General features: G+C 41.0%; 2 long non-coding RNA genes across 4 annotated transcripts in view; one reads left to right on the forward strand and one right to left on the reverse strand.

Annotated features, from left to right (window-relative positions):
- Window positions 1–2,494, reverse strand: part of LOC135269672 (uncharacterized) — a 53,238-nt gene extending 50,744 nt beyond the window's left edge. The window contains exon 1 of the long non-coding RNA XR_010337918.1: window positions 2,278–2,494. This is a non-coding gene — a long non-coding RNA (uncharacterized LOC135269672). The remainder of the gene's footprint in view (window positions 1–2,277) is intronic.
- The window catches only part of LOC135269673 (uncharacterized), a 49,035-nt gene that overhangs the window by 12,879 nt on the left and 17,245 nt on the right, over window positions 1–18,911 (forward strand). The window lies entirely within an intron of this gene.

Here is an 18,911-nt window from a genome sequence, read left to right on the forward strand (position 1 = left end):
GCCAACTGCAGATGCAAGAAGAGAACTGCCTTTGCTTCAGAACACACCCTATATGGGCATGTGTGGTAATGGAAATGAGACCTACTGGGCATAGCTTGACTGGGCTAGGACTGAAACAAAAATGAATATGTTTCTCTACATTATAGAAGAAAAAGATACTGATAAAGTGACTTGGGAAGAGAGAGATGCTAGAGAAGGGGCTGTGAGTAGGCAGAGGCAGGCGAGGCAAGGCCCAATAAAAAATAACCAGAGGCTGGGACTCGAATGAAGAAATGAACAGACACTGGGAAGCTCTGAGTGGTGGGAAAGCCCAACAGACTTTTAGAACAGGGATAACTGATGTCTGGTGAGGAGACATTTTCCTGATGGACCAGGAGCAGATCCACTGGACTAATGGACACATTTGTGCTAGATTTGTGCTCTCCTTATAACACACTTAGTCTCCCTCTTCTAGGCCTCGCTCTCTGTTAGATTTTCTCTTTCCTTAGCGTCCTCATGGCTATGCTTGGGGCGTCAAATCCCTGGCTCTCCAGTTGCAATTGCATTTTTAAGAACACCTCCTTTCAGGGGGAGCAGTGGATGACATCGGTGCTCCTGATTAGATCTCCAAAGATCTTTTTTTCTTTTTCTTTGAAACAGAGTCTCACTCTGTCGCCCAGGCTGGAATACAGTGGTATGATCTCAGCTCACTGCAGCCTCTGCCTCTGGGGTTCAAGCGATTCTCCTGCCTCAGTCCCCTGAGTAGCTGGGATTACAGGTGCCCGCCACCATACCAGGCTGTTTTGTATTTTTAGTAGAGACAGGGTTTCGCCATGTTGGTCAGGCTGGTCTCAAACTTCTGACCTCAGGTGATCTTCCCGCCTCAGCCGCCCAAGGTGCTGAGATTATAGGCATGAGCCACTGCACCTGGCCGATCTCTTCTTCGTTACCATTTTTGTATACACTAATTTACCCCTTTGCTGTGCATTTATTTCTACTCACAGCTTCTGAAGCTTTTCGGAGAACTGCTTTCAGGATACCAGGGCCTGTGCGGAGAGCCCATCCAGCCAAAGCACCTAGACATTTATTCTCTATACCCTGCTGTGGCCTTGGTGAATGGCCTACAAGTGAGGTAGGTATGAAAGCCCAGTGCTCTTGCTTTTCTGGCCTCTGGTACAACTTGGAGGCATAACTTACACTCCAGAGGTCCCCTGCAGGATCAGGCCAAGGCTACCCTCCGTAGGACTTGCCTACAATGACACTCTTGCTTGGCTTCCTCCTCTTCCTGCCAGCCTCCCTGACCTTAATTTTTATTTTAGGGTTGGGGGTACATGTGAGGTTTGTAACATGGATAAACAGGTATCACAGGGGTTTGTTGTACATAATATTTCATCACTCAGATATTACGCTTAATACCCAATAGTTATCTTTTCTGTTCCTCTCCCTCCTCCCACCCTCGCCTCTCAAGTAGACTCCAATGTCTGTTGTTTCCTTCTTTGTGTTCATAAGTTCTTATAATTTAGCTGCTGCTTATAAGTGAGAACATGCGATATTTGGTTTTCTGTTCCTGTGTTAGCTTGCTAAGGGATGATAGCCTCCAGCTCCATCCATGTTCCCACAAAAGACATGATATTGTTCTTTTTTATGGCTGCACTCCATGGTTTATATGTACCACATTTTCTTTATCCAGTCTGTCATTGATTGGCATTTAGGTTGCTTCCATGTCTTTGCTAGTGTAAACAGTGCTGCAACGAACATTTGCATGCATGTGTCCTTATGGTAGAATGCTTTATATTCTTCTGGGTATAAACTCAGTAATGGGATTGCTGGGTCAAATGGTAGTTTTGAGAAGGAGTCTTAATAAATCACTTGCTCACAAATCCCAAATCCACATCTCAGGGATCCCAACGTAAAAACACCCTCTATCTCCCGAAGTGGGGGCTTTTAACCCGTTTTAGGTCATAGATACCTTTAATTATCTGATAAAAGGACTGAGCAGTTTTCCTTTTTCAAAAAAATGAGTACTGCTAGGCACAGTGGCTCATGCCTGTAATTCCAGCACTTTGAGAGGCTGAGGCAGGAGGATCACTTGAGCCTAGGAGTTCAAGGCTGCAGTGAGCTATGATTGTGCCACTCCACTCCAACCTGGGCAGCAGAGTGAAACCTTGTCTCAAAAAACAGCAACAAAAACGTGCACAGGCCTGTAACTGGTTTGCATTTGCTCCACAGTCTTGGAAGTGTAAGACAAGTCTCATCCTTGATTTTTGCAAATCATATCTGACTCAGCTTTCCACTCACCAGGTGGTTGAGAAATCCAAGGAGGGCTTTTCTCATTCTTCCTCATTCTTCACTTGAGATCATACAGGAAACCTGGTCCAGAAATGCTGGGAAGGGCCACAGAATTTCAGTTCCATACTCTCAGGGTTTTTGTTCTTCACTCAGGGGTGCTGTTGACAATGTATGGTTCTGCTCAGGGATCTTTGCTCAGCCTCCAGACTGCAGCAGTAGCGTTCAGACTCTCCAGGTGCATCTGCAGGAGGCACACACTCACTCTTAGATGAGGCCTTGATACCTCTGCTATACTCTGTGTGAGCCCCACTACCAGATCTACATGGATAGCACCTCTCCCCTCAGTTTCTATCCAAGATCTGTTTTCAGGAACTACCCCACAGTAGCTTCACAAAGCTATCTCACCCCCACAAACCAGCCATATTCCCTTTGTCTTCCCTCTTCTAGGGTAATTCCATGTCTGCCCTCTGCCTCCAGCAAAGAAGTGGATAGAGGTGGTCTCCAGGGCAGGACTGAGTCCAAAGAGCACTGAAAAGTGAAGCACAGCTATCTCCCTAGAAGGAGGAAGGGAGAAATTGCCCTTTTACTCATCTAAAGACAAAAACTAATTAAGGCAGACGTTAATGTCTCAATAAAATATCTCCCACCCCCATACAATATTGTATATGGCCCTAGGAAGCTCAGAATTCTCAGAACTCCAGGTTGTAAACACCTGACCCAAAGGGAAGGAAGTAAGAAAGAAAGCTGTCACCCATCCTACCTCTACCAGCCAGTGACAAGGACACTCAACTTTAGAATTAAAATGTATCTCCTTGATCTAGAATCTATCTTATGCCCATGGCTTCCCTCTCATCCAGTACTGAAGCTGCTTTACTTGAAAGAGAAAGTGAGGCAAGACTAATAGAACCTTTGGTTTTACCAAAGTACCTCACTAACAAGCAAGGACGTGATGTTGGTTCCACTTTTTACCATGGTTGGCATCATGTTGCCATTATGACAATACTTGTTGAATCTGTTAAAAACAATGTCATTCAGAGGCTTGCCTCATGAATTGGTGAAAAACCTTGGACAAAGTATTTTGGCCAGGTGATACCAGTGATAAACATTCCCAGTAGTCAGATGGTGGCCAGGGACCATCAGCTTCTCATGAATAGGAAACATGTATTATTCATCTTTATATACCTAGCAAAGAGCATAATACCTTGCACTAACATTATTAATAAATAAATGTTAAATGGACCTAATTCATCTCAAGTGTGTGTGTGTGTGTATGTGTGTGTGTGTGTGTGTGTGTATATATATATATATATATATATATTTCACGGAGTCTCACTCTGTCGTCCATGCTGGAGTGCAATGGTGTGATCTCAGCTCACTTCAACCTCTGCCTTCCGGGTTCAAGTAATTCTCTGCCTCAGCCTCCCGAGTAGCTGGGATTACAGGTGCCCGCCACCATGCCAGGCTGATTTTTGTATTTTTAGTAGAGATGGGGTTTCACCATCTTGGCCAAGCTGGTCTTGAACTCCTGACCTCATGATCCACCCACCTTAGCCTCCCAAAGTGCTGGGATTACAGGTGTGAGCCACTGCACCCAGCCTCAAGTGAATTTTATTTGCTGGTTAGCATGAAAGATTATGTCAATAAGCTTTATAAATATCTCCTTTTGGAATAGGAAGATATCTTTATATTTGCACTTGTTGTGTACTTCACCATCCTGAATATAATAAAGTCACATCTCTTTAAATATTTAAATTAAAAGGACTCTGAGTCTTATCCCACTATTGCACAAACATTGTTCATTACCAGAATGTTTCCTCCTATATAAGAACCCTAAACATTTAGTCCAGCCACAAGGTGGTTGCTCCAGTCTTGTGCTTTTATTGGAGTGGGAACCCAGAATCTTCTCTTTCAGGCTAGAGGACTCAGTCTGGGAGATGAGATATTTCAGAAATATCCACCATGTGGCTATTGCTGCCACCATGGCTGGAGACCTGTTATTGTGGTGGAACCAGGCAGCATGAAGGATGCCTTTGTCCAGCTGCTGCCACAGCACATTGTTCCCACCTGTCATAGTCCAAGTTACTCTTCTTGCTCCTAACTCCTTGCCAGGATAAGAACTTAGATGCACCTTCTTGAGCTGGAGGACCCCATAACCACCACTAGAAAATAGTTTTCCCCTATCAAAATTGCCTCATGTGCTCACAATGGTGCAGCTATTTAAATTCACCCATGTCTTAGTCTGTTTGGGCAGCTACAACAAAATACCACAGATTGGGTAATTTATAAACAACAGAAATGTGTTTATCACACTTCTAGAGGCTGGGATGTCCAAGATCAAGGTGCAGGCAGGTTTTAGTGTCTGGTGAGGGCCCATTCCTTATAGATGGAGTCGTCTTGCTGGATCCTTACATAGCAAAAGGGGCAAAGCTCCCTCAGTCTTCTTTATAAGGGATGCAAGCATTCATACCATGCAACCTATGTGCTCACTTCCCCACAGCTAAGCCCCTGTGTCAGAAAGGCTGGGTCAGAGATGATGCAGCATTGTGCCTGGACTTATCTGGGCCCCTGCATTGCTCATCTCCATGGGGCACCATGTAGAGAGAATACATGCTGACTGACATCAATCTGGAATTTCCTATGCCTATCTTCACCTAGCTATTTTTTTCATCTATTTCCAGTGCCAATGCCATACGCAAACTGCCAGAATTATACAATAAATAATGCTAAGATAGCACTTTGTTTCTATGACACTTTATGTTTACATAGTGCTGACATATCTGTCATCTTACTTGATAATCTCTTCCTCACACTAGCCTTCTTATGTTTGGGGACCAGTGTTTATATTCAACCCCATCTTATAATGAAGAATGTGAGAGTAGACCAGGTTAACTAACTTGTCCAAGTCTTATAAGTGGCAGGCCTGGAGTTTGAACATAAGTCTTAGTTTTAAAAGGTGTCAGAACCTTCCTTTAAGATGAAACTGAAAGCAGAATCCCATGTATTGAACAGACAAATATGGAGCTGTTATCATTGGAGGAGTGTGGGATCCCCGTCCTCTCTAAAAACCCCATGTCATATGGTTTGGCTCTGTGTCCCCACCCAAATCTCATCTTGTAGCTCCCACAATTCCCACGTGTTGTGGGAGGGACCCAGTGGGAGAGAATTACATCATGGGGGTGGGTCTTTCCCATGCTGTTCTCATGATAGGGAGTAAGTCTCACGAGATCTGATGGTTTAAAAAAAAAATGGGAGTTTTTCTGAATAAGCTCTCTCTCTCTGCCTGTTGCCATCCACATAAGATGTGACTTACTTCTTCTTGCCTTCCACTATGATTGTGAGGCCTCCCCAGCCATATGGAACTGCAAGTCCAATAATCCTCTTTCTTTTGTAAATTTCTCAGTCTTAGGTAGGTCTTTATCAGCAATGTAAAACAGACTAGCAACAAAGTCTCTAAAAGCTATTCCAGGTCCATCCAAAAGTCTATGACTCTTAACTAATTTCATGTATGCAACTGATGCTGTATTTGATTACCTCCATTTTACAGAAAAGAAAACTGTGGTTTCGAGGTATTAAAATGCCTTTGTTTACTTTCCTTTTGCATCTGTCTGGTTGATATTTGAAAATGAAACTCAGCCTTGGCATGACAGGAAGGAGGAAGGGAATGTGTCTCCATTTGGGTTTGTACATTTGTGACTCTTTTCATGATGTGAAGATAGTTCACACCAGGTAGGTGAACCAAGTCTTCACACCTTCTCCTTTGCCTTTCTTATGCCTGTATTGTTGAGATTTTAGTGGAAGCCACTCTTCAGAAAGTGAAAGCAATGTCTGCTGTAAAGCAGCGTTTACTCATTTGGTCACCAGAAAGGAAGAATACTGTACTAATATTCCAGTGGAAATTTATAAAATATAAAATGATAACAGTCATGGCTGCAAAAATAAATCTTGTTGGTCTCAGCATCACATTTATGATTATGGAGGATTCTTTAGGATTTTATAGAAAAAATATTTAATTGTATTTTTAAATCTAATTTTTCCAGAAGAGAAATTTGTTCATTGTTCATGCTCTTCAAACATTTGGACCATGTAAGAAAGTGATTGCAGATTACAAAGGGAATGCTTCCAGTTTTTGCCCATTCAGTATGATATTGGCCGTGGGTTTGTCATAAATAGCTTTTATTATTTTGTGATACGTTCCCTCGATACCTAGTTTATTGAGAGTTTTTAGCATAAAGGGCTGTTGAATTTTGTCGAAGGCCTTCTCTGCATCTATTGAGATAATCATGTGGTTTTTGTCTTTGGTTAGGTTTATGTGGTGGATTATGTTTATAGACTTGCATATGTTGAACCAGCCTTGCATCCCCGGGATGAAGCCTACTTGATCGTGATGGATAAGCTTTTTGATGTGCTGTTTCAATCGGTTTGCCAGTATTTTATTGAAGATTTTTGCATCTATGTTCATCATGGACATTGGCCTGAAGTTTTCTTTTTTTGATGAGTCTCTGCCAGGTTTTGGTATCAGGATGATGTTGGTCTCATAAAATGAGTTGGGGAGGGTTCCCTCTTTTTGTATTGTTTGGAATAGTTTCTGAAGGAATGGTACCAGCTCCTGTTTGTATGTCTGGTAGAATTCGGCTGTGAACCCGTCTGGACCTAGACTTTTTTGGTTGGTAGGCTATAAATTGCTACCTCATCTTCAGCCCTTATTATTGGTCTATTCAGGGTTTCAACTTCTTCCTGGTTTACACTTGGAAGGGTGCAAGTGTCCAGGAATTTATCTATTTCTTTCAGGTTTACTGGTTTATGTGCATAGAGTTGTTTGTAGTAATCTCTGATGGTAGTTTGTATTTCTGTGGGATCACTGGAGATATCCCCTCTCTCACCACTCTTATTCAATATAGTATTGGAAGTTTTAGCCAGAGCAATCAGGAAAGAAAAAGAAATAAAGGGTATTCAATTAGGAAAGGAGGAAGTCAAATTGTCTCTTTTCGCATACGACATGATTGTATATTTAGAAGACCCCATCGTCTCAGCCCAATCTCTCCTTAAGCTGATAAGCAACTTCAGCTAAGTCTCAGTATACAAAATCAATGTGCAGAAATCACAAACATTCATATACACCAATAACAGACAGAGAGCCAAATCAAGAGTGAATTCGCATTCACAATTGCTACAAGGAGAATAAAATACCTAGGAATACAGCTAACAAAGGAGGTAAAGGACCTCTTCAAGGAGAACTCTGAACCGCTGCTCAAGGAAATAAGAGAAGACACAAACAGACGGAGAAACATTCCATGCTCATGGTTAGGAAAAATCAGTATTGTGAAAATGGCCATACTTCCCAAAGTAATTTATAGATTTAATGGTATCCCCATCAAACTACCAATGACCTTCTTTGCAGAACTGGAAAAAGCCACTTTAAACTTCATATGGAGCCAAAAAAGAGCCCGCATAGCCAAAACAATCCTAAGCAAAAAGTACAAAGCTGGTGGCATCATGCTGCTGGACTTCAAGCTATACTACAAGGCAATAGTAATCAAAACAGCATGGTACTGGTATCAAAACAGAGATGTAGACCAATGAAACAGAACAGAGGCCTCTGGAGCAACACCGCACATCTACAACCATCTAATCTTTGACAAACCTGACAAAAACAAGCAATGGGGGAAGGATCCCTGTTTAATAAATGGTATTGGGAAAGTTGGCTAGCAATGTGCAGAAAGCAGAAACTGGACCCTTTCCTGACACCTTACACTAAAATTAACCCCAGATGGATTTAGGATTTAAATATAAGACCTAACACCATAACAGCCCTAGAAGAAAACCTAGGCAAACCCATTCAAGACATAGGCATAGGCAAGGACTTCATGACTAAAACACAAAAAGCAATGGCAACAAAAGCCAAAATAGGCAAAAGGGATCTAATTAAACTTCAGAGTTTCTGTACAGCAAAAGAAGCAATCATTAGAGTGAACCGGCAACCAACAGAATGGGAAAAAATTTTTGCAATTAACCCATCTGACAAAGGGCTAATATCCAGAATCTACAAAGAACTAAAACAGATTTACAAGAAAAACAAACAAACAAACAAACAAACCCATCCAAAAGTGGGCAAAGGATATGAACAGACACTTTTCAAAAGAAGACATATGTGAAGCCAACAAACATATGAAAAAATGCTCATCATCACTGGTCATTAGAGAAATGCAAATCAAAACCACATTGAGTACCATCTCACACCAGTTAGAATGGTGATCATTAAAAAATTCAGAGACAACAGATGCTGGAGAGGATATAGAGAAATAGGAACACTTTTACAGTATTGGTGAGAGTGCAAGTTAGTTCAACCATTGTGGAAGACAGTGTGGCGATTCCTCAATGATCTAGAAATAGAAATTCCATTTGACCCAGCAATCCCATTACTGGGTATATACCCAAAGGACTATAAATCTTTGTATTATAAAGACACATGCACACTCATGTTCATCGTGGCACTGTTTACAATAGCAAAGGCCTGGAACCAACCCAAATGCCCATCAATGATAGACTGGACACAGAAAATGTGGCACATATACACCATGGAATACTATGCAGCCATAAAAAACGATGAGTCCGTGTCCTTTGTAGGGACATGGATGAACCTGGAAACCATCATTCTCAGCCAACTGACACAAGAACAGAAAATCAAACACTACATATTCTCATTCATAGGAGGGTGTTGAACAATGAGAACACGTCGACACAGAGAGGGGAGCATCACACACCAGGGTCTGTTGGGGGAGGCTAGGGGAGGGATAGTGGGAGGGAGGGTGGGGAGGGATAACGTGGAGAGAAATATCAGGTATAGGTGATGGGGGATGGAGGCAGCAAACCACCTTGCCATGAATGTACCTATGCAATAATCTTGCATGATCTGCACATGTACCCCAGAACCTAAAGTACAATAAAAAGAAAAAGAAAAAGAAAGAAAGTGATTGCAGTACTGGTCAAGCATCCTGCCGTCAACTGAAGCACAATCAGAGATCAAACCTGAATTCCTCCACGACCATCTCCATTTAATTGTGCTGTGACATCCACTTAAATAGTCACACTGATGGAAAACTGTTAACATTGTGCAAGTGAAATGTTACTTTGAAGAAAATTCCTGACATTTGTTTCATTTGGTTTGCTGGTAATAAATTTAAAAAGGAATCTATAGTATTGGTGAGACTCAGGCTGTTTATTGATCCTTTAAACAACATTTTAAAATGTTTAAATGAGATTAAAGAAATTTTAGAAGTTCATGACTTCTGTGTTAATCAGAATAGACTGAGTCTTGCTGTGATAACAGATTCTCAAATCTCAGTGGCTTAACCCAGGAAATTTTTATTTGTTGCTCACATCATAGTGTGATACTGGTAACATGGCTTTCCTGGGTTATTCTCATTTAAATAGAAACTCCGGGATCTGTTCTCCTTCTTCCTTGTAACTAATTCTGCCAACTGGTAATCCTTCCTTTCCAGTGTACAGATAAGGGAGAGGGAGGATGAGGGGGTGGGAAGGATCGCACAAGACCTTTTAGAGACCAGGCCTGGAAGAGAGATGTATTATTTCTACCCACATACCATTGGCCAGAATGCAAGCACATCCCCCTAATATTGTCTGCAAGGGCAATGAGAATATGTGGTATTCCTCTGTTCCTGGAAGGAAGAAAGGAGATGAATGGTCATCTTGGCAACTTCTGCCATGTCTAGTATTCATCTTAGAGATTTCCCTCCTCTCTTCTTTAACTCTGTTTCAGAACACTTTAGTTTCTGAGGGTTCCTGGGACAAGGAATTATGTCTAGCAATTATACAAATGTAAAGTAAAATTATTATATATGATTTATAATAAAAATATATTTCTTTGTACCAATCAACTAAATGCTAAACATTGGAGAAATTTTTGAGCATGTTTCTATAAGCGATAAACTTTTATGCACTTAAAATAAGTGTATATACATTAATATAGTCAATAAAATGAAATGACTCTGTGTTCTCTCTCCATTGTCATCTGGAACAGCTCTGATTTTCATTGATTCTATATTGGAGGGCCCAAGTAAGATTCTTTCATATAAGAATTCCTCTTCTAAAAAAAGGTTTGAGAAGCATTGGATTCACATAGGATGCTCCCTTGGCTCAGGCAAAAGTACCCTCAAGGATCAGAACCATCTTCCACTAAAGCTGGGGGCTAGACAGGATATTTTCACAAAATCCAAAGAGGGAGTGTCATGGACCTCAGGGAGGAGCAAACCTATCACAGAAAAGGGAAAGTTCTCATATCACATCTGTATTATTCTTGGTTTGAGCCCTGAGTCAGCACCAACTGAAGCTTCAGTTGACCTGAAACACTGTGCTTGGCGGCATTTTGGAAAATTAATCAGCTTACATTCAAGAACACTTCCATCCCTGCACATTCATTTTATAATGTTTCACACCCATACATTTGGCTTTGAGGTCTGCTTCATTCAGCTACATATTGGAAAGGCCTGAATTCCTGTCACAGCCAGGATTTTCTTCAGCTCCAGGGATTTGTTTGGTTTTGTGCCATTTTATCCAAAGTTCTATTCCTTCCATCTTATTCAAATGTTTTATTACCTACTCATAGTTATTCTTAAGGGGAGGAAAAAAAAAAAAGAAAAGAAGCTACGAAACTGCATCGCTCTTAAAACAGGAAAACGTTCTGGTTTGAATTTCCTGTCAGATTTTGGGCAGGTTAGTTGGCAACTGGTGATTTGGACACATTTCAGATTTCTGAGTACATTTCACAGAGAGCTTTACTGGCTCCCTCTGGACCCCCATTAGAGAACAGTGCGAGATGCAGGGCTCAGCTCAATCACCCCATTTCATTAGTCAGCTGCTTTTCTGTGCACATCACCAAGTGCGTGATCTTCATCATCAAACAGCTTTTTACTCTGCGAGCTTCGAAAAGGGACTCATCACTATCAGCATTTTACAGTTGTGGGGAAACGGAGCTCATGAAGAAAGCCTGGTTGTCACTGCAGTCCTTGTGATGTCAGTCACTACCTTTCTGTTGTTGTCCTAAGAAGCGTTTTTTTCTTTTTTTGAAATGAAGTCTTGCTCTGTTGCCCAGGCTGAAGTGCAGTGGCACAATCTCAGCTCACTGCAACCTCTGCCTCCTGGGTTCAAGCGATTTTTCTGCCTCAGCCTCCCGAGTAGCTGGGATTACAGGCATGTGCCTCCACATCTGGCTAATTTTTATATTTTTAGTAGAGATAGGTTTTTACCATGTTTTCCAGGCTGGTCTCAAACTTCTGACCTCAGGTGATCCACCTGCCTCAGCCTCCCAAAGTGCTGGGATTACAGGCATGAGCCACTTCCAGAGCCCCTAAGAAGCTTTTTTAAGAGAAGAATTTTTAGATATACAAAAAGATTACAAACTTAGTGGAGTTTCTATATACCTGACTCCCAGTTTACCCTGTTGTTAACATCTTGCATCACTATGGTCCATTTTTCCCTTTAATGAGTCCATATTGTCACATCATTATTATCTAAAGTTCATACTTTATCTGGAGTTCCTTAGTTGTAACTAATGTTCTTTCTGTTCCAGGACATCTGATCCTGGGCCCACATTACATTTAGTTGTGGTATCTTCTTTCCTTAGTCTCTTCTGCCACTGTATTTTTGCTTTGGTGTGTGTAAGTGCATGTGTGTGTACATACACACACATGTACATCACTAGCTTGTGATGTAATATGCAGGTCTTGGCTTGCCAAATGGAAAGCTAGTGGTATAGAGCAAATTATAGTTAACTACTCTTTAAGTTGGTGGCGAGAATTAAAAAGAGAATATTAAGGAATATGTTAAATGTTAGAAGTATTTCAGATGCTAATTTGTTACAATAGAAAGTTGAGAGGAGATAGTTATATTTATAGAAAACTAATAGAAGGTGTCCTAGAGATGCAGAGAATTCAGGCCTAAATGCCATTTAGATCTATAGAGACCTACAGAGTTCCCAAAGCAAGTGATAATGTGTTTCTTCTAGTGTTCATTTCTTTCAGGAATGCTGTTTGTCTTTTGTGACTCATAGCAGCCACTTTTACTGATTTTTTTTAAATGTCAGATGTGGTGAGCTGCCTGGGTCTAGAAAGAGTTTGGTACGTAGATTTGGGCGTCATTGGCTGTTTCCCATGGGAAAGTTAATTGATTAGATTAAAGATGAAAGACTGTTCCAGTCAGCTGTTTAGGCCATACACAGATGGAAGGAATCTGAGAAGGCAGGGTATACACATTTGCCATGATACTTGGTCCAGATAATTTAATATGAATTACCCCCCTTTGTTGGTGAAGGGTTGGGAGTGATAAGGTTGAAGGTGATAAGAAATCTTAAAGTATTTGTTAGTACCCATGGCGTAACCTCTAATTCAACAAACTACTGCACATAGGGTTTCCTTGTAGCCTTTGGGAAAATTAGAGAAGAGAAGGAAAGAGAGAGAGAGAGAGAAGCGAAAGAGAAGAAAAGAGAGAGGAGAAAGAGAGAGAGGGAGAAAGAGAGCGAGAAAGGATGAAAGGTTTCTGGCATGCTGAGAATGAAATGTCTATGGGGTAGACAAGATTTGTCTGAGATAACCCATCTTTTATGTTTCAAGCCAAAGTGAACAGAGTCCCTACACTTAGCAGGTGTCAGTAGACAGGATTTAAGACTGTGTTTTAATTTTTAAAATTAACTTTCTGACCTTAGAATCAAATGGTGGAAGGAATTTTCAAAAACTTTACATCTTTCTGCTTGCCTCCAAGTAGGCGACTCAGTCACACCCAGCTGTTCCTTTTTACTCACTGTCTTCTTGATTTCCTAGGTCTTTTTCATTTTAGCAATTAAAATGACACAATCACTTGGATAGATTACTTGGAAAAATTAAAACAGCACAATGGTCATTGTAAATTGTACAATTGCTTGATTAAACATTGATTGAATAGTTTGTGGCTTATTCAATTCACTCATATTTATTCTCCTTTTCTTCCCTGCCAACTGTTGACTTACTGATTTATGAAAGTAGAGAGGGAAAAAGAAGAGAACAAATGAATCCGTTCTACTATTTGCTAAGTGATCTGGTAATTTTGGGGTAGGCAATGGAATTGAAAAGGTAGGATGATACATTTGTATTCATTCTCTCACAAAATCATGAGGAAAATGTTATTTCTAATTTTGGAATAGCTGCCACCTCCTCTTCCAAGTAATAATAAACACATACATGCACACACGCACGCACACACACACACATAACATCCCTCAAATCTTCAGTTGGGACAGACTTGGCCCTGGTCTCTCAGCACCTCTTCGGCTTTTCATATTTACTTTCAGTTTATAAAGATACATGTGCTGTTTCCAATCTGCTTACGGTTGGTGTTTCTGTTGGGAAAGTAAATGGCAAAAGGACCACGTGACTGCCAAGGGTAAACACTGCTGAAGGCCACAGCTGCTGCTTAAGGGGGAAGGTGTGGCTGGCTGGAAAGTTAACGCAATGTGAGGAGGAGAGGTTAGAGATGGGGTGAGAAAAGAAAGGCCTGCTCCTTCCCACCTGCCTCTGTTCAGGTCCTTCAGGAAGCAGACAACAAGATGGAATTAGGAATACAAAACACTGACTAGGGGGTGATGCCTGTTAAGGATAAACGGAGAGGGAGCAGGAACAGGTGTGGCAAGGCTCAGACCATGATGCGAGTCTCACATTTGTGAAGGGAGAACAGGAAGAAAGAAGAATCAGGCAGAGTTTCAGCCTGCAGGGCAGCTCTGAGGAAGTGTTGACTAGGCTAACTGGGACTTCCAAAGCAACGATTTCTCAGCAGAGCAGGCATGCCCAGCTCTAACAGACTCCTACCTTTGTCCCCTCTCCCCACACTCAATCACTGGCTGGGAGCAGCTCTGGACAAGCATGGCCCTGGTGTGGATGCCGTAATGGACCCCACAGCTGTGAAAGTTGCAGGCTGGAAGATAATTACACTTCTCACTAAAGATTCTCTTTTCAAAAGTTGTTTCCATTTTTAAATTTATTTTTTTGTTTATGTTTAAGGTGTACAACATGCTATTTTGATATGCATATACACACTGAAACAATCACTACAGTCGAGCAGATTCTCTCTTAAAGGGAGATCTGAGCAGCACCTCCTCATGGATGCCACACCCATGAGTCTTATTATAATAGTAACGGCACTTAAAAAAGGCAACAGAGGGCAGTATGCCTGGTCATGTTGCTACCATTTACTGTCACGTAGATGATCACAAGAGGCACAAAACTAAGTTATACTTTCCCTTTAGCTCTTAAAATCCTAAGGCACCTTGCAAAAGTTAGCCTGACCCAGTTTAGTTTTCTTCTAGCTACCACACGTGATCCACAAACCATCTAGAACCATTTGCAGCATGCTGACTCAACTTCTCAGAGCCGGAAGCCCCTTGGCAGGCACGAGAACTATCTCATCTCTCAGATCTGTGTGGAAAGGGAAATTGATTCACTGTTTTCATTCCTTTTTCTTCTTCTGATGTCGTTTCTAAGTGCTGGAGGGTGTTGGCTTTTCTATGACTCAGAAGTATAAATCTTTCCCTAAGGTGGAAGATTAATTTTCAGAATGGAAGAAAGATTAATCTTTCCTAGTTTCATACTTTAAGTATGAGAAATGCTTACACAGGAGCAGTTGATCTGGAATGTTAAGCTGAGGGAGGGAGGCAGGACCATGATTGAGCTATAAACCAAAAGGTGGTTTCTAAACACCACTCCGCAGGTAAATTCAACTTAGGAAAGAGCTTTTCAGATACACGAGGCCATGATAGTTCAATTAGCCTATCACAAAAAATAATCTACTTATTTACTTTGACCAACACATTAATATACCCTCCTTGTTTTCTGCCTCTCTGCATCCAGATAATGAAATTATCTTCATGTGAGCAATAAATTGGAGGCTGATAAGTCAAAGACACAAAGGGATATGAAATTCCACCTGTGGGTTAACAATTGGCCTCTCCCAGAGTTTCAGCTTTTCCAGATGCAAATTCCAGAGTGGGATGAGATATTCCACAGTCCACCTCTGGGGCAACAGCACTTGTAGACGTTCAAGGAATAAACATGATGTAGTTGATGTAAGCAGGTCTATTTCATTTAAATAAGGAAGGTGGCCAAGCTTCCATGGTGAAGGGATGGGGAAAGTGGGTGTTGTGAAGATTGAAAACTGTTCAGTTTTGCTGAGGACAAATTCTGTGTTTTAGATTTCCTGCTGTCCCACTAACCTGAGCTTCCTGGTGTGGGGGCAGGGCAGAAAGCATGTCAATAGAAAAGAAAAGGAGAAAGAATTTGCTAAATTTATTTCAAATCCCGGCTTCACTTCTCATAAGCTATTTTCTACACCCGTTTCTTTAAGATCAAAGTACAGTCATGCAGGGAATTTGTTCCAAGACCCAAGAGGATACCAAAATCGTGGAATGCTCAAGTCCCTAGTAGAAAATGGCACATTTGCATATAACCTATGTACATCCTCCCATATATTTATCATCATCTCTAGATTACTAGTAATAGCTAATGCCATGTGTAAATAGTTGTTATACAAATACTATTTGTTTTCGATTTGTGTTATTTTTTATTGTCCTTTCTCCTCACAAATATTTCTTTGAACAGTTGATTGAATTGGCAGATGGGGAACCACTGACACCGAGGGCCTTTGGTATATGATCCTATCCTTTGTTTGCCACCGATTTCATTCTTTTGTTTTTGTTTTGTTTCTTGAGACAGGATCTTGCTCTGTTACCCAGGCTGGAGTACAGTGGTGCCATCATAGCTCATTGCAGCCTTGACCTGCTGGGCTCAAGTAATCCTCCTACCTCAGCCTCCTGAGTAGCTAGGACTATGGCTACCACATCTGCCTAATTTAAAAATTTTTGTAGAGATGGAGTCTTGCTATGTTGCCCAGTCTGGTAAAAAAAAAACTCCTGGCCTTAGTCAGTCCTCCTGCCTCAACCTCCAAAATGCTAGGATTACAGGTGTGAGCCACAGTGCCTGACCTGATTTTATTCTTAATGACTAAATGGTGGATATCATGGCTTGTAATGGTTTTCTTTCTTTTTCTTTTTTTTTTTTAAGCAGCGGTGCTCTTACTTCATAGAAATATAAAAGTTAGAACAGTGAGGATAGAGAGTCTGAAACTGTCTTTCCAGTTTCTCCTTTAGGCGTCTCCATAGTCCCCCAAGACTTTATGGGACATAGCTTGAAAGTTACTGTTAAAGTGAAAAAAGGTGTTGAGTGTGAGTTTAGGCCTAGAACATAGAGTCTAGTTCTAGACCTATTATTATTTAGTTTTTGTAACCTGTGTAAATAACAATAGCAATAACAGTAGTCATATAGTACCCTGTAAATGCTTATGATTATAAGAAAGGTTGTTATAATTAGTAACTGGATATAATTAGTAACTAGACCTGATTTGGTGACTCACCAGCTCCGTGAACCTGAGCAAGTCATTTATAAGGGAGTTACATTTTTTGATTGTGACATGATGCTTTCTCCCAATCCGTTCCCCTCTCTCTATCCAGAGTGATCTTTCTGAAATGTGAATCTGATCCATGTCACTCCTTTGCATCCACCATGGCTCCGCATGATGTCTAGGATAAAGCCACCCTCTTTAGCATGACATACAGTGGTCCTTGCTCACCTTTCTTGAGTGTCATTGCCTTTACTCTTTCCCTACCCCCACCATACACATGTTATGCTCTGATGCACACTCACTGAATAATGTGAAGCTCCTGTATGTGTTACGCTCTCTCTCACCTCTACGGCTTTGCTCGTACTGTTCATTATAACTGAAACAGATTTTCCTCCCTGTCTTCTTTTCACCTATTTCTTTCTCATCTGAACTGGATGTCACCCTCTAGAATGCTTTCTTCGATCCCCAAACTGAGTTAAATGCTTCCTGTATGTTTCCCTTTACCCTGTACGCTGTGCTGTATTAATAATTACCTGTCCTGTACTGGTTTGTCCCAATTGGCTCTAAGAAACTAGAAACTGTGCCTTAGCCATTGCCATATCCTGAGGGCTTAACACAAGCCCCCCCTATAATGGGTTCGAATATTTGTTAAATGAATTAAATATTATTTGATTCTTCTTTGAACCTCAGCTTCCTCATTCCTTACATGAAACTAACATGTATCTCCCAGATTGTGATGAGGATTACAGGACACAGGATATGAGAAAAAATTTTGCTGACAAAATCACGATACCTGTGTAAGATAGGAGGGGAGGGCTTGCCTACTTTTTGGTCTGCAGTTTCCTCTATACAAGGATTGTCGAACTGTGGCCCACAGGCCAAATCCAAACCACCTCCTGTTTTTGTACCACCCATGAGTTAAGAATGGCTTTTAGATTTTTAGATGGTCAGATACAATCAAAAGTAGAAATGCAAATTGTATGAAATTCAAATTTCAGTGGTCATAGTTTTATTGAGAATTGATTAGTCATGCTCATTTACTTGGCTAAGGCTATTTTTGTATTACAATGGCAGTGCTGAGTACCTATGACAGGCTTTCTTACTCTAAACCAAAACTTCTTCTCTCCCCTCACTGGCCAACCCCTGCTTCGGGCCTGGGTTCTGCTTTGATCCCTAAGCCTTAGAAACACTTGATAATTTCTCAAGTATCTAGAAAGAAACAGTAACTTCCTATTTATGCTAAAACAACCATATGGGTATATACACAGAACATAGGATACTTCTCCAAAGATATTTTGTATTTGTGCATGTATAATATGAATTTCGGAACAAAATTACTGGGTTCTCCTGCAAATTACCTCATTATGCAGGTTATTTGTTAAAGAAAAGCCTCGTTATGGTTTTCTCTGATGAATATCTGAGTGTGAAATTTGTTCAGATGGGTATGACTTTTTCTCTGCATAAGGCTTTCTTTTTCTTTTACTTTTTTAAATTAATGGAAAGAAACTAAAAGTGAAAGCAGTTCCCATTTTAAAAATGAGGTTCTAGGAGCAGTAAAATTAGAATAGATTCAGTTATACAGTTGAAAGTGAAGAGAAAGGGAGAGGGGGAGTGAGAGAAAGAGAAGCTAAGTTCAATGGTCATCTAATGAGAAGATGGGCCAGCTAGAAATACTGTTAGGAAGCTGTGCAGAGAGTACCTCAGGGGTCAGCATGGCTCTGTAAGGGAGAGGCCCAAGGACATTTTTGTGGTAGTTTAATTGCTTCCTGCAGAATCCCTGTAACTCTCTGGCATCTGAACCTCTCCTGTTCTCTCTTCGTTGTCTGTGTGGTATAGCTGCGATTGTACGTGAAAGAAAACTTAATACACCCTATCTAAGCAGAGGAACATGGTGTCCCACCTCCCAGAAAAGAACCCAATGACCACTTGGACCCTAAGCTGCATTCCTGAACTTCTCGAAGGATATAGTAAACAAGTTGTCGGGATCCAGAGATTCATGAAGAGCAGCTTCAACATTGTGAAATACTTTTGACATCTTGGTTTCTCCATTTGGCACCAAATCACACTTTGAGAGAGAACAATGATTTTGACAATGTTATAGACTGGTCTAACCACAAAACCCACCAACTCCTCCCCTCTCTGCCTTCTAAAATTGCCCCAATAAGATATAAAATCCTAACAAATGCAATATTCTAAAATAATGGAAA

Source organism: Aotus nancymaae, unplaced genomic scaffold (assembly GCF_030222135.1).
Source record: "Aotus nancymaae isolate 86718 unplaced genomic scaffold, 86718_ANA_hifiasm-v0.15.2.pri h1tg000057l, whole genome shotgun sequence".
NCBI lineage: Eukaryota > Metazoa > Chordata > Mammalia > Primates > Aotidae > Aotus > Aotus nancymaae.